The sequence below is a fragment of the Felis catus genome, chromosome B3 (assembly GCF_018350175.1).
Source record: "Felis catus isolate Fca126 chromosome B3, F.catus_Fca126_mat1.0, whole genome shotgun sequence".
In the NCBI taxonomy this organism is placed as follows: Eukaryota; Metazoa; Chordata; class Mammalia; order Carnivora; family Felidae; genus Felis; species Felis catus.
The window spans coordinates 21,013,379-21,028,166 of record NC_058373.1 but is presented as its reverse complement, the minus strand read 5'-3'; the positions used below and the strand labels follow the sequence as shown (position 1 = coordinate 21,028,166).

General features: G+C 45.3%; 1 protein-coding gene across 7 annotated transcripts in view; it reads left to right on the top strand.

Moving 5' to 3' along the window:
• The window catches only part of APBA2 (amyloid beta precursor protein binding family A member 2), a 283,086-nt gene that overhangs the window by 185,253 nt on the left and 83,045 nt on the right, over positions 1–14,788 (top strand). The window lies entirely within an intron of this gene.

Genomic DNA, 14,788 nt, shown 5'->3' with positions numbered 1-14,788 from the left:
TGGCCCAGTCAAGTTGACACTTATAAAATTAACCATCACAGGGGCGCCTGGGTGGCTTGGTCGGTTAAGCGTCCAACTTCGGCTCAGGTCATGATCTCACGGTCCGTGAGTTCCAGCCCTGTGTCAGGCTCTGTGCTGACCGCTCAGAGCCTGCAGCCTGTTTCAGATTCTGTGTCTCCCTCTCTCTCTGCCCCTCCCCTGTTCATGCTCTGTCTCTCTCTGTCTCAAAAATAAGTAAACGTTAAAAAAAATTAAAAAAAATAAAAATAAAATTAACCATCACAGTGTGTTTATCGCCAAATATGTGTAAGATGCAGAAAAACACGAAGAAGAGAATAGACTCAGTGAGCATCTGAAACTTCTTTGGAGGAAGGCAGAATAGTAAGAGAGAGAGAGAGAGAGATATCATATACAGTGTTCCTCCCCCTTCCCACCCTTTTTTTTCCTTGTTGTCAATTAAATCAGATGCTTTGACTGTGGGGCATTGGCATTTTAAAAACACTGTCCAGAGAACGCTAATGTGCACATGGGTCTGAGACCTTCTACCACCTTAAATGGCTGCAAGTGATCCATTGTATGGGTGTAACTGTTTACTTAACCATTTTGCAAATGTTTAGCATTTTTGGATGTTGTTTTGTTTTTTTGTTTGTTTTGCCTCCTACTCATGTCCTATTACCCCCAGCTAGGCTGGAAGCTCCTTGGGGGCCATGGCCTTTCCTAAAGGTTGTTTTTGTTTCTGCACATGCTCTGTACATAGGGAGCTGTTTAAGCAGCCACCCAAGGTTAGCCACATTCCATTGTCCTCAGGTCCCCAGGACTATCTCACTTCTTACCAGCTGACTACAATTTTGGGGGATTCCCAAGACCACTCTTAGGTTTGGTAAGTTGCTAGAATGACTCATATAACTCAGGAAGCACTATACTTCACAATGACAGTTTTATTATAGCAGAAGGATACAAGTCCAAACCAGCCAAGAGACACACAGGACAAAGACTGGGAGGGTTCCCAAACAGGAAGCTTCTGTAGTCCTCAGGGATGTGTTCTCCTCCCTGCATGGAAGTGTGACAGGAATCAGATAAAGGGAAGCTCACCTGATAAGACATTCCTACCACTCAGGAATCCCAAGTGTTTGGAGGCTCCTTCCCAGGAACCAGGGATGTGGGCCAGCCAAGTTCTTTATTACACACCCACGGATTGCTATCATGTTTAGCAGCTAACAAAGAATGGCTTGGAGTTCCTTTAAGTTTCAGGCCAGATTCCAACCACTCTGATGAAGGCTATACGAAAAAAAAGTGTTAAGAAGGATGTATGTATGTCGTTTGTTTGCCTTGAAGAGCGAAGCATGATTAGAACTAGTGCACATTTTCTTCGGCTGCCCTACAAATTCTTGGGGCACAGCTGCTCTAAATCCAAATTCACAGTAATGAGGGGTAGTGGTTCTCAGACCTGAGCGTGCATCAGAAAACACAGATTGCTGGGCCACACCCTGAGTTTCAGTCTGTCTGGGGCCAAGAGTTTTCATCTGTGACAAGCTCCCCAGGTGATGCTGACAATGCCGGTCCAGGAGCCACGATTCTAGAACCACCAAAGTGGATCCTCTTGCTGTGTTGTCACTTTGGATTCTTGGCCATCGTTTTTCAACTGCAGTGACAGGATGGAAAACTTGGCTGGAATAGAGATCACTTTATACACACAGGCTCCCAAGGAGGTTCTTCCTGCCGTGGTGCCTCTGCCCGGCTACCAGCTGCATTCAGACACTGGATCTTATGACTGGGTTGACTTTCATGGAAATTGCTGGACTCATGTAGAAGTTCCTGTATAGACTGTAGCCTCAGATAGCTGAGGGTTGCAGTGAGTGTTCAGCTCTGGATAGGGGTGTCAGTAAAACTTGGTTCTGGAGGCCCGACTTCCAGGAGGGCATGCGACCTCCATTCTGCTCTTGAAACTTGTTATGAGGCCATAGGCTGACTCCGCGTTGGTTGTTGGGCCTTGTCACCTGGGGACACTGACCTTCCCTCACTGCTAGGAGCCCATGAGCCAGAGGAGCTGAGCAGTGAGGATTTGCCAGCGAAGTAGTGAATGAACATTTAATGGATTACAGTTGAGGGATAATTAGAATAATTGTAATAAGTAGCCATCAGGTGTTGAAAAATAGGTTCATCAACAGCCTGAGAGAGCAATTAGGTGTATTTACTCAGATTTTGGCAGGAAAGGGTGAATCGGCTGTTATCTCCAGCAGGGGCTCCTGTGAGCTCAGGAATCTGCAGGCCTGTTAAATGGGTGAGTGTGGCCTTGAAATCTTGTTTTCTCTTTCATGCTTAGGGTGGTGGGACTGGGGGCCGTACCTTGAGAAGAGAGGCCTCAGGGGCATACTGTGATGATGGCATTTTAGCCCCTCTCAGATCTGGAACCTGCTATGCTACTTTTCCTGGGGTTTTTATTATAGATTCCAGAGATGCAGGTGCTGAAGGCGAGACAGGGGGGCCTGGCGTCTCACCAAATGTGGTGCCTCACATTTGGTCCCAGACCAGCAGCATCACCCTTACCTGGCACCTGCTAAAAATGCACATTCTCAGTCCTACCCCAGACCTCCTGTATCAGAAGCACTGAGAGTGAGGTGTGGCACTCTGGATTTTACTAATCTCTCCATTAACCCCAGTGACTTAAAGTGTGAGGGCCACTTTGTGAAGGGGCTGTCAGGAAGCAAAGCAGCCCAGAGATGCCATGTGGGGACAAAGGAGGCAGGGCTCTGGAGCCCCCAAACCCAGGGCAGCTCTGAGGTATTTGTCCCCAGTTGGAGGCCAAGGCCCAGAAGCTTCTGGGGGCCCCTGCCAGCTTGCCCTGGCTACACCATCTGGGACACCCCAGGGGCCCTAGGATGCTGGAGAAGTGTTCGGGGCCATTGCCAGGGGCCATCCTGCCCCTTACTCAGGAGTCCTGACAGCTGTGAGCCTCTGCCCCCAGACTTCTCCATTACCTGCCAGCCACGCTTGGCTGCTTTGCTTCAGACTCGCGACCACCAGATACTGTTTTTTATTTTTGTCTTGAAAAGCTACAGCCAGGGCCCTAATTTGAAAATACCCACCATCTCTCTGTTTACCACACTTTTCTAGGGGAAGAAAATGTTACTTAGGAGAAAAAGGTATCCTGGGTATCTTGTGGAAAGGATCAAAATGTCCGCTAGGAGGGTGGATTAACAGCTCAACCCAGGAGGTGGCTGGGAGCAGCTCTGGAGAAATCTGGTGAGCTGCTTGTCAGCAGACCCCCAAAACTGGGGAATGGGGTGGAGCTGGCTTTTCCCCAGCAAAGGATGAGGGGCTTTCTCACTCCGAGCTCCGCAACCTGTGTGGGGGGCTCGGGGGCATGGAGACCACGGTGCACCCCTGAGGAGGGGTGGCCACAGGCCCACAGGTGACTGTGCATCTTCTCTTTTGCAACACCTCCCTAGCTTCCGCTAAGTGCCCAAGTTCCCTGCTTCCCACAGTGGAAACATTTGTAAAAGAGTTATACATAAATAAAGTTAAGTCATTTTAAATGAGCCAGGAGAAGCTGGCTATTTAAAGAAATTCCTGTGGGAGATCTTTTATTCAGAAGATAATCATTTGACAAAGTGATTGAGTAGCCGACAATTTATATCCATTTCCGGAGCTTCATCTCCGCATCGAGTTTCGTTTACACCCTTTCAGCCGCTCTCATTGAGCCCCTTTTCCTAGGCACTGGAGGACCCCCAAATACAAGACCCAGCCCCTGCCTCCATTGACTTATGAATGAGGTGGGTGTGTCGGCACCATCTGCGGAGAGTTAAAGAATGTTCCAGAAGGCCAACCAGGTGGCTTGGGGGGGCTTGCCAGAAGGGTGAAGTGAATGAAAAATTGCATGAGATCACAGGTGGGCCATCACTAGTGAGCTGGTGCCTCACTAGTTTTCTGGAACTGGGGTGGGAGCCTCACAGGAGAGGAGGGTCTATAGGCACCCCTTGTGGGTGAGGGCCCAAGGCAGGCAGGGATGGTACCTCTCTGGCCTGGTTATTTCCTGTTTGAATGAGCTAGGACTGGGGAGAAATCAGTGCCAGAGTGAGTGGGACTCTTGTCTCTCCCTGTTGGAATGGCTGTCCTTCCCCATGGATCCTGGGCTCCTACGTCTTGCGCTGGATCTGTGCTCCAACTACCATCTCTGGGCCAGCTGCTGGCACTCTGCTCTGGCCAGGGCTGCTGGCACTGTGATGGCTGGCCCTGTGCTTGGACAGCCTCTGCCCAGTACTTTCTGAATTCTAAGACCCCATTGGTTTTGGTAGTAGTGAAGTGTGGCTTCCCACAGAGCTGTTCTCCAGGCACTCCCCTCTCCAACAGCCCTGGGGAACCCCCTTTTCCAGCTCCAAGTGACCAAAGCTTCAGAGGGATACTTGAGAACTAAGAGGACCCCAGCTGGGGAGGAGGTCAGAGGTACAGAAATCTAAATCGCTGGTTATCCTTGGATGGTTAGCTTTGGAAACTGACATCTTTCCATGATAGAGGTTGGTTTCATATCCTGTTTATACAATGCTGAGCCAAATCAGCAAAGGTTTACTTTGAAAATTTGACAGTCCAGCATCTCAGTCCTGTAATTGGAGCCCCCAGGCCAGTGCTAAAGCATTGTGTTAAGGGAAGGAAGCCCTAGACACCTGTCTGCTTTGGGGGCCCTAGGGGCCTCATGCACACTTCCCTCCTAGCCACTTTCCTGCCTGTGTGCATTTTCTAGAAGGAGCTGGAGCTGATTGAACCTTATTGGCAAAAGTAGGAGGGAGAAGCAGGGAGATCCCCAGTCTTAAAAATGTCCTCTAAACATACCACTTTATTTCAGCTTCATGGCAGGGTGTAAAAGAGAAAGCCACTTTGTGTGTGTCAGGGCCTGTGCTGAAGAGCAGCATTGCTTCCCTGAGGACCAAGGGGAAGATGGCTATGAAGGACCAGGGTCAGGAGAGCCCTAGAGATTGTATGTGTTATTAGACAAAGGCCCCAAAGACTCAGATGCCTGCAGCAGTGGGTGGTAGGGGAGAGGCTACGGCCAACCCTTCAGCAACATGAAGCTCCCTTTCCCTACACGGTTGCCCCTTATTCTCCTGGCCCAGAGCTTCTTATCTGGAGACTGTGAACCTTGAGGATTATAGGGTCTTCCTGGAAGGGCCATCAACCATACTTTCAATATTTCCAATTCAGTGCTCTCAGCCTTGGCCATATTTCAGTCACTGGGATAGTCAAAATACTGATATCAGGGCCTCACCCCAAAATTCTGACTTCATGGGACTGGGACAGGTCCAGGAATGATGGTTTTTAATTTTTATTCTTGAGAGAGTGCAAGTGGGGGCGGGGGGGGACACAGAATCTGAAGCAGAGTCCAGGCTCCAAGCTGTCAGCACAGAGCCCGATGTGGGCTTGAACTCATGAACCATGAGATCATTATTGTCCTGATATTATATGAGGATATATGAGATGAGATATTATATGTCCTGAGCAGAAGTCAGATGCTTAACCGACTGAGCCACCCAGGCGCCCCCAGGAATGATAGTTTTTAAAAGCTCCCCAGGGTGATTCTAACATGCAGCTGGGACTGAGGACCCTGGGACTGGTACAAGTTGTCTGTTTGCCTCCAGCCTGGCTTCTCTGCTGCTGATGGTGCTGATGATAGCAGGCTGAGCCAGTATCATTGATTGCAGTTGTACATGTTTGATGAATTGAACAAAATAAAAATAAGTAGGTTTTTACTTAATGTACCTTTCAAAATCTATGAGCAGATCAATGGAGGATATATGGTGCTGGCCAAGATTAAGCCCACTGAAGCCTGTCTCTCTCATTCATTAGAACTAAAAACTCTGGACAGAATAAAAAGCAACACCATTGGCATGGAGGTCAAAGCTTGAATGCACAGTAATTTGACATAATTCTGAATGTAGAGGTAGAAAAAGCTTCAATAATATATGAGCAAGGTAAATCCAGCAATACTTAACAATAATACATTATGGCCAAGTGGGGTTAGCTCAGGAATGCAAGACTGCTTCGAAAGTCAAACCTAAGCCAGTGTGTTAGGCAGAATAGAGAATAAAAACCACAAGGGCATCTCAGTAGGGGTAGAAAAAAGCATTTAACAAAATTCAACATTCATTAATGATTTAAAAAACACTCAGCACACAGGAATGGAGACCTCTTCAATCTGAAAGAGGACATCTACAGAATATTTACAGCTAAGATCATACGAGTGGTGAAAGATCGAATGTTTTCCACCAAGATCAGGGACAAGGCAAGGTCTGGTGGCTGTCATCTCTCCTATTTAGCATCATACCAGATGTCCTCACCAGTGTGGTAAGGCAAAGAAAAGAAATAAAAGGGAAGTAGATTGCAAAAGAATACATAAAACCAATTCTTACTTGCAGACTTCATCATTGTCTGCAAAGTCCAATGGCATCTACAGAAAGCTAAAATAAATAGATGAATTTAGCAAGTTCACTATATAACAGTTAAATTTCTATACTATATAAATAAAGCAATTGTGAGTAAAAAAGAACATTTACAATGCACCAAAAAAAGACAAAAGAAATATATATAGTTCCAACAAAGCGTGTACAAAAACTGTAGGCCAAAAGCTACAAGTACTGATAAGAGAAATCAAAGAGGACCTAAATAACGGAAAGATATATTTATGCATTGGAAAGTTCAGTATAGTTTAGAGACTAATTGTACCCAAGTTGATCTATAGATTTAATGCACTCCCAATTAAATTCTCAGCAAGATTTGTAAAAATACAGGTATTAGAGGCACCTGGGTGGCTCAGTTGGTTAAACGTCCAACTTTGGCTCAGCTCATGATCTCACAGTTTATGGGTTCGAGCCCTGAATCGGGATACACACTGAGAGTGCTGAACCTGCTTGGGATTCTCTCTGCCCGTCCCCTGCCCCGACTTGTGCACACATGCACGTTCTCTCTTTCTCTCTTAAAATAATAAATAAACTTAAAGGTATTGATAAGATGATTCTAAAATGCATATGGTGGAAAGGCAAGGAAGGACACTTGAATAATTGACACAATGGTCGGACTCAAGGTGGAAACACATCCCTGATTACATGCTGGAGAATTCTCCAGAAGATAAAAAAACAAAGGAGTTCCTTTGAGTAATGTACACATAATCTTTATGGATCATATTGGTTTGCTAGGGCTGTTGTAACAAAGTAGCCCAAACTGGGTGGCATTAAACAACAGGAATTTATTATTCCACAGTTTCAGAGGCCAGGAGTCTGAGATGGAGGTGCTTGTGGTATTGGTTCCTGTGAGGGAGAATCTGTTCCCTGCTTCTCTCAGAGCTTCTGGTGATGTTTACATGATGTAGGTCTGTGTAGGTCTGTCTCCAAATTTCCTCTTTATATAAGGACATCAGTCATATTGGATTCGGACCCACCCTAATGACCTTCTTTTAATTAATTACATCTGCAATGACCATTTCCAAACAAGGCCACATTCTGAGCCACTGGGGGTTAGGACATGAAGGTATAAATTTGGAGGTGGAGGGGACACAGTTCAGCCCATAATGGCTTATTTTAAATCTGCACAGTGAGTGATGCATGTGTTTGGAAGTGATTAGGAAAATACAAAAATAGCTGGACAGCCAGCACAAACGACCCTGGTTTTCTCTCTGGTCTTGTGGCTGCTTTCTCTGGGGGTACTGAGTCCTTTGTCTCTGAGGATGGATTTGGTAAAGGATGTGTTTAGAATGTCCTTCCTGGCACAAGGCCTTGGCAAATGCAGACATTATGTGTTTTTCTCAACATTCTCAAGCATATTGCGAATAATTTTCGTGTTGTTTCATTGCCTTCTTATCCAGACCCTTGATTTCCTCCTGAATGCAAATTAAGAACAGGTGCTGACTTGGGTAAGCCAAACACTTCCGGGAGTTCTTGTGGGAGCAAGTTCACTTCTTACAATTAGGGGTAACTAACAAGAGCAGTGTCTGCTGGCCCACACATACACATGGGTACCATACTGCCATGCATTATGGTGTGAATGCTGGTTTCAGGTGTAGATTACATTGTGGGATACAAATACCAGCTCCTGGGGACTTGCCATTGGTGAAGGGCTGACAGCATTTTTAAATTGTATTTCAGGGTTAGATCATCCCCTTTTGCTCATTCTGAGCTGAAGGACGCAGTGGGGCAGATATCCTGGCATACTGAAAGGCCCAGATGGAACAAATCAGTCCTCACCCGCATCCCAGGATTCTTTCAAGGGATGCTGAGACCTACGCCCTTCCTATGCAGAAGTATCACTTGGCAGCTGTGGCTGTAGAGGGCTGTACTCCATGGTACTTGTCTTTTTATATGTTACTAGTCTATAGAAGTACCATACTCAGAAACGAAGAAGGAAAGGAAGTAAATACAATTTTTGCACCATTGCTCAAAGGAAACCCTTGCTGGTGTTTGAATGTATTTCTTCACAGTTTATTCTATGTTTATTTGGTTGTGAATAAATTATAATAACGCATTTTATATGATAAACTCTTTGTAAATACTCTAATCGCTGCATAATTGTCTTGTGGATGTGCTAACATTGGCTTAACTAAGAGCCTATTATTGAAGGTTCGACATTTTTGCCCTTTATTTCCTGCCAGTTTTCAAAGAGAAGCATATCCCTGTGTGAGCTGAACTAGGTTGCAGTGTCTTGTGTGACAGTGTTAGAACTCAGCCTGGTTTTGGGGACATTATTGATGACTTTTGCCTGGGTGGCTTGAACTGATTATACAGGTGTACTCTAGGGCTGTGTAAACTCAGATTGTGTGTGGTCAAAACAACTAAATTCTTGAAAGGGAAGAAAAGGCTATTATCTTTACAACCTGTGAGACTGAACTGAGGAACAAGATCGTGGGCAGTGGCCATTTGGTTGAGTAAATATCTCATTTGTATGGTAACATTTTTACCTGGTCTGTAGTGTGGCCACCGAATCACTCTTTTTCATCTTGGTCTGCTGTATTAGTAGTGCTTCTAAGAACTGGCTAATGTTGTTTTCCCATGCACAAGAAAAATGTGGTTTAGAATAAGGACACTGGGGCTCTTCATTGTTGACAATAAGCCTTTATTTCCCACATCTCATTAGCATGTTTCAGGAGGAGAGTGGTAAGCACTGAATCAGGGTCTGCATTTTCTACTGATTTATGTGCTTGCTGTTCTAGAATTAATTGAGTCTGGACACAGGGCCTCATTTTCATTTTCTTGGATGCATAGCAGGTAATCGTGTTTCTTCTGTACATTTGAATTGCTTTCCAGATGGTCTGTTGTGAAGGATTTATCTTTAATATGATTAATCAGAAGCAGAGGACCTCAATATGTTTGTTCACATGTTCCCATGTGAAACCGCCCAGCCCCTGGTAGGGGTGGTTAACTCTCTCCTGGCCACAGTCCTCGTGGAGCTATTCTGAGAACCTGGACCTCGGATTGGAGGAAAGTTTAAAGGATTCTGGATAAAAGGGGGTAAAAGGCCTAGAGTATATCCTCGGGGAACCATCAGGACATTATTTATCATATAAAAATAGGACACCATCCATGTATCAATAGAGAATGGTTAGATTCTGTCTGTTCGGCCAGGAAATACTATGTAGCCATTAAAATCATAATTATAGAGAGTTCCCACTGCTTATATATTATGTTAGGAGAGGAGAACATGGCAGTGTTTACAGCAAGACTTCAGCCACACAAAAGAGATGTATAGAAAAGAGAATGGAAGGCAATACAGGACAAAATCAACGGTGGCTGTCTGTGGATGGAACAGCCATGAGAGAGTATCTCTTCTCTATATTCCCTATTTAAATACACCACAGAACAAATTGTGATCCTTATCTCTGGGAAGTATCATACCCCGAGAAGCTGTCACCTCTGGGTACAAAAATCTGCCCGTGTTCGTTTAACAAATGATGTGCTAAGATTAGTCACGTGTCCTCCCCTCTCCCAAGGGGAGTGAAGCTCCTCATAGCCTCCTACAGGGCAGCTGTCCCCTTGAAACAGTTGCACCCCCAGAAGGAGAATGCACTGAAGTGACTGCAGATCTTTCCATGAGATGTTGCCTATGATCTTGGGGCCCAGGAAGGTGAGGTTTGGCAGCTGTGTGGGACCTCCCTGTAGACATGAAGGGTGCTGAAAAAGCTGCTTGTCACTGAGGTGTTATAACTGGAATCCTTTGTCATTGAGCTGCAAGCCCTCCCATGCAAAGGCAGTGTGTTAGTGCCTTGTGCTTTCAAACACACCTTTATTGGACTACACTGGATATTATAAACTCAGAACTCCTTTTTTTTCAGGAACCACTTTGCTTCACGGATATTTTCGCCCCACCTTTCCTTCTCCCATCCCTTTGACTTTACCACACCTTCCTGGTCTGGGAGGTGTCTGCTATTCTCTGAATAGCCCTTGTGGAACCAGGCCGCCCACCTTTGTCATACTGGCAGGGAGTATAGGTGACCCAGGAGTTGGATCTTGAAAAGGAATAGAGAATGCGTGGAGCATGATGGCCTGGGCATCTAGGGAAAGGCCTTGTATTTTATTGGCAAGGAGGTCAAATCCGTTCTGGAAAGTTCCCGGAGTGCAGTCCTAGAGCCCCAGACATCAGAACCACCTGCAGCTCTAGGCCTGGCTTTTGGCTCACCGGCTCAGAATCTTGAGCCCATGAACCTACATACTCCCCAGGTGGGCTTTCTACCCAACAAAGTGACTGAACCACTGCTTTGGGGAGCAGCTCTTGGCTTTCCCCAACACCTCCTCCTCTCCTGCAGTCCTGCCTTCAGGTACCTATGTCCTGTTGCAGACATGCACATTATGTCCTTGGCCAGGGTAACTGTCACTTGACAACAGCCATTTCCAGCTAGCTGTGTCGGCAGAGTTCCCATCACCCACCCAAGACACACACCTTGTCAGGCATTCTCTCCGTTCACATTTCATTTAAAATTTTCCTCAGTTCCCTGTATATAGTAGGAAAAAACAAACGTTAAGGGGTTGAGGCCTCCGCTGGTTATTTTCCTATTTAACCCACTTCAAGCCCTGAAGGCAGGTGCTATCATTTCCAATTTACCAAGGGCAGAAGACCATCGCTCTGTTAAATATCTTGCCCAAGGCCTGACAGCAAATGGAGGTCTGAATTTAAACACAGACCTTCTGTCTTCATCTTTAATAGGAGGGTTCTTTCTCTTATACCAAAAGTGCCCCAGTAGGTTAAATGTAATTCTGCAGACCTTCAAAGACGCGGCTGCTGCCGTCCAGGATTCTGTTGTGGGTCCCTTTCCATTTGTATCCATGGAAAAGAGAACCGGATCAGAAGGTCCACTCTATCAAACTCTAGAAAAGCCAACAACTAGCATGGTATTTCATGGTGAAAACTTCTGAAAAACTGGATCATTCACAGTGTCCAGCCGGAGCCCTATGGGAACCTGAGGCAAAGAGAAAAATCAATAATACTGATCTTGTGTCTATTTAACATGTTGGTATTTTTTATCATCTATTTTTGCATAGTTTTTTTTAAAGTATTGTATTAAACTAGTCTCTTTTTTGTTGCCCTGTTAAATTTTGTTCTTTTTTTTAAAGTTTATTTATTTATTTGAGAGAAAGAGAAACGTGGGGTAGGGGGGTAGAGAGCCTGACATGGGGCTTGAACTCACAAACTGGGAGATCATGACCTGAGCTGAAACCAAGAGTCGGACACTTAACTGACTGAGACACCCAGGGGCCCCTTCCCTGTTACATTTCATGACTGAGGTGAGTGCCATATGTGCTTTATCCTGGACTGGCCCTGGTAAGAAGTAAAGTAAAGAAAGACATTTTCATTGCAATTAGAATAAGTCAAGGCTGTCTTTTAGTAGCTCCGCCATTTAACTGTGTAGTAGCACTCCAGGGCAGTGCATCCAGACAAGGTGATAAAATGCTGGAAATGAGAGAAACAAAATTACCAACTAAAAATTACTAGAATTTGAACATGGACTTTTACAAGATCAATATAGATATTTTTCTATATACCAACAATAGCCAGGTAAATATATAATGGCAGACACTACAGCCACCAGAAAATAATAAAATCTAAGAATAAACTTGCTATGAAGAATCCTGTAATGCTGTTGAAAGACCTTTTAAGTCTTGAATAAATGGGGGTGCCTGCGTGGCTCAGTTGGTTAAGCATCTGACTCTTGATCTCGACTCAGGTCTTGATCTTAGGGTCATGGGTTCAGGCCCCAAACTTCAGAGTATATTTACATACTTGATAAGGCAAGTTCTTAATTACTCTCATTTTTAGAACTTTCTGAGCTATTTTCACGAATTTATTCTTCCAAATGAACCTAAGAATTATTGGGTCACAGTTTCCCCAATATTCTGTTGAAATTTTGGCTGGAGTAGCCTCACATTGTAGATTGCTTGGGTAAATTATTTATGGGATTAGGGACTGTCCCACATTACTGTAATATATGTACTTTCATCTTTGAGTCTTATATTTGCCTAGATGGTGTCATATGTAGATGTGGGCATACACACGTCTGTATTTGCATACAGATTTTATCCCTCAAATGACATAGAATTTGAGGTTAAGATAGAATCTGAAGTTAAGAGGTACGGTGTACCTTAGTTTGTTTGTTAACAAGGATGTGGATGTGTATGACCTGGGGAGATATAGAGATAGAGTTACTCCCAAGGAATAGGAACTGAGTGTTCAGGGGCAACTGACCACCAGCTCCATTTGCCTTTGACCATCCTGACTCTCAAAGTGTAGGAATCTGGCCATCTCTTAGCCACTGCATTCACTGCATGCTTTAGGAACCATTTTGGGGGTTGTTTCTAGAGATTGTGTCCACAAAAAGGTGGTTGCCAAGTTCCTTCCGTCAGTCCTACAGCATATGCATGTCCCTGGTGGTTAGCTATCCTTTGTGCAGGTAAGAGGTCTGTTGTAAAATGATAAATGGCTGTGAGGCAGGTCAGTGCTTTTGATGCATCCTCTGGTCACCTGTATTGTAATGAACACTGAGCACCTCGATCCCTACCTGGGAATAAATATCTGGGATTATCCTGTCAGTTTTGGGGCTTGGGGATGGGGTAACTTGTGAGGACATTCATACCCTACAGCGTCCATCTCAGTGATAATATTCCTGGTGGAGTATCTTTCTAGTCCGTGGGCTGCTCTGGAGAAGGCTCTGTGAATCTTTCAGCATCTAGTGATGCTACCAAGACATTCATGAGCCTCTTGTAATAGGAAATTTTCTTGGAGTGAATTCACATGTCAGAAGCATGTGGCTCAATCAGTAATGATGCTCGCACTCTGAGTGTCTGGACAGATGAAATAATTATCTCTTCCATTCTTTGGGGAATATTCATAATGCTGTGACTGTGGCCATCTGGTAAACCCAGTCTCATAGAAAAATGTGTTTTAGGCACCACTATAAGCAAAATGCTATATGGGTGCTCTGGGGAATACAGAATGCAAAGGGTCTTTAGGACTTTCAGGTGGAGATAAGGTAGAAGAAAGAGGATGTATAGCCAGGGAAGCTCAGAGCCTGGGCAGGAACTGGCATGAGAGTCTCTGTCTCTCCTCTCTAATCCTGCTGAGCCCATTGCTTCCACAGATCCTCTCTCATTTCCACTGCCTTAAGCTCTCACTTACTTAAAAATAATTTTTTTTAATTGTGGTAAAATATACATAACATGAAATTTACCGTTGTAACTATTTTCGTGTGTACAGGCTCTCATTTCTTCTCTGGACACTGGAAGAAGTTTTTAAAAATAAATGAACTATGATGCAAACAAAAACAAGGCATAAGTAATGTCAAAGTACCATTTAAAAAATAAAGCAAACATCTGGGTCACCACTCAGCTGAAGAGATAAAACATTAATGATCCCTTTGAATATCCCCTATGGCTTTTCCCTGATGCTGGCCCCTCACATTCCCTAGAGCTGGAATAGACTTTTCACTGGTCTCCCTCCCTGCAGCTCTCTGTCCTCCAGCATCTCTTCCACCCTGGGCTCAGAGAGATGAGACTAAAACAGGAATCCTTCGTGTCATGCACCTGCTGAAAGTTGCCTGATGACTCTGCGTGGTTTGTGGGATAAAATGCAGGGTCCTGGGGGGTGGGGTCAGGTCCTTCTCCATTTTTAAAAAGTTTATTTATTTCTTTTGAGAGAGAGAGACAGAGCGAGTGGGGTAGGGGCAGAGGGGTGGGGGGGGGAGGAATCCCAAGCAGGATGTACACAGCGCGAAGCCCATTGCGGGACTTGAACTCACGAACCTTGAGATCATGACCAGAGCTGAAATCAAGAGTCGGTCGGTTAACAACAGACTAAGCTACCCAGGCGCCCCAGGACCTCCCCCATTTGGACTTACAGGATCTTCGCAGTGCCCGTGATGCCATGATCCACATCCTGCAAGCTGTGGCCACACCCTCTGCCCTCTCTCCATGGCCAGGCAGTGCTGTCCTCCCCCTGGTGTCCCCCTCTCCTGTACCCTCACCCTGCTGAGCCTGTGAGGCTAGGGCTCAGGTTCAGCTTCTCTGTATGGGGCTCAGCCTGGACAGTTCCTGGCAAGTCTGGTCACCTGGGGAATCCTCTTGGTTTGGAGCAAGGAGGAAGGAGAGGCTTCTATGCACTGGGGAGGGCGAGACAGCTGGTAGGGGAGGGGACTTGAGGCCTTTGAGGAGCAGTGGATTTAGACTTGGAAGGTAGTGTTACCTCCTCATTAGACCTCCTCATGTCTTCTGAATGAAAGCTTCTCTTTTGCTCTTTGAGACAAAATAACTTGATCTGATGACTC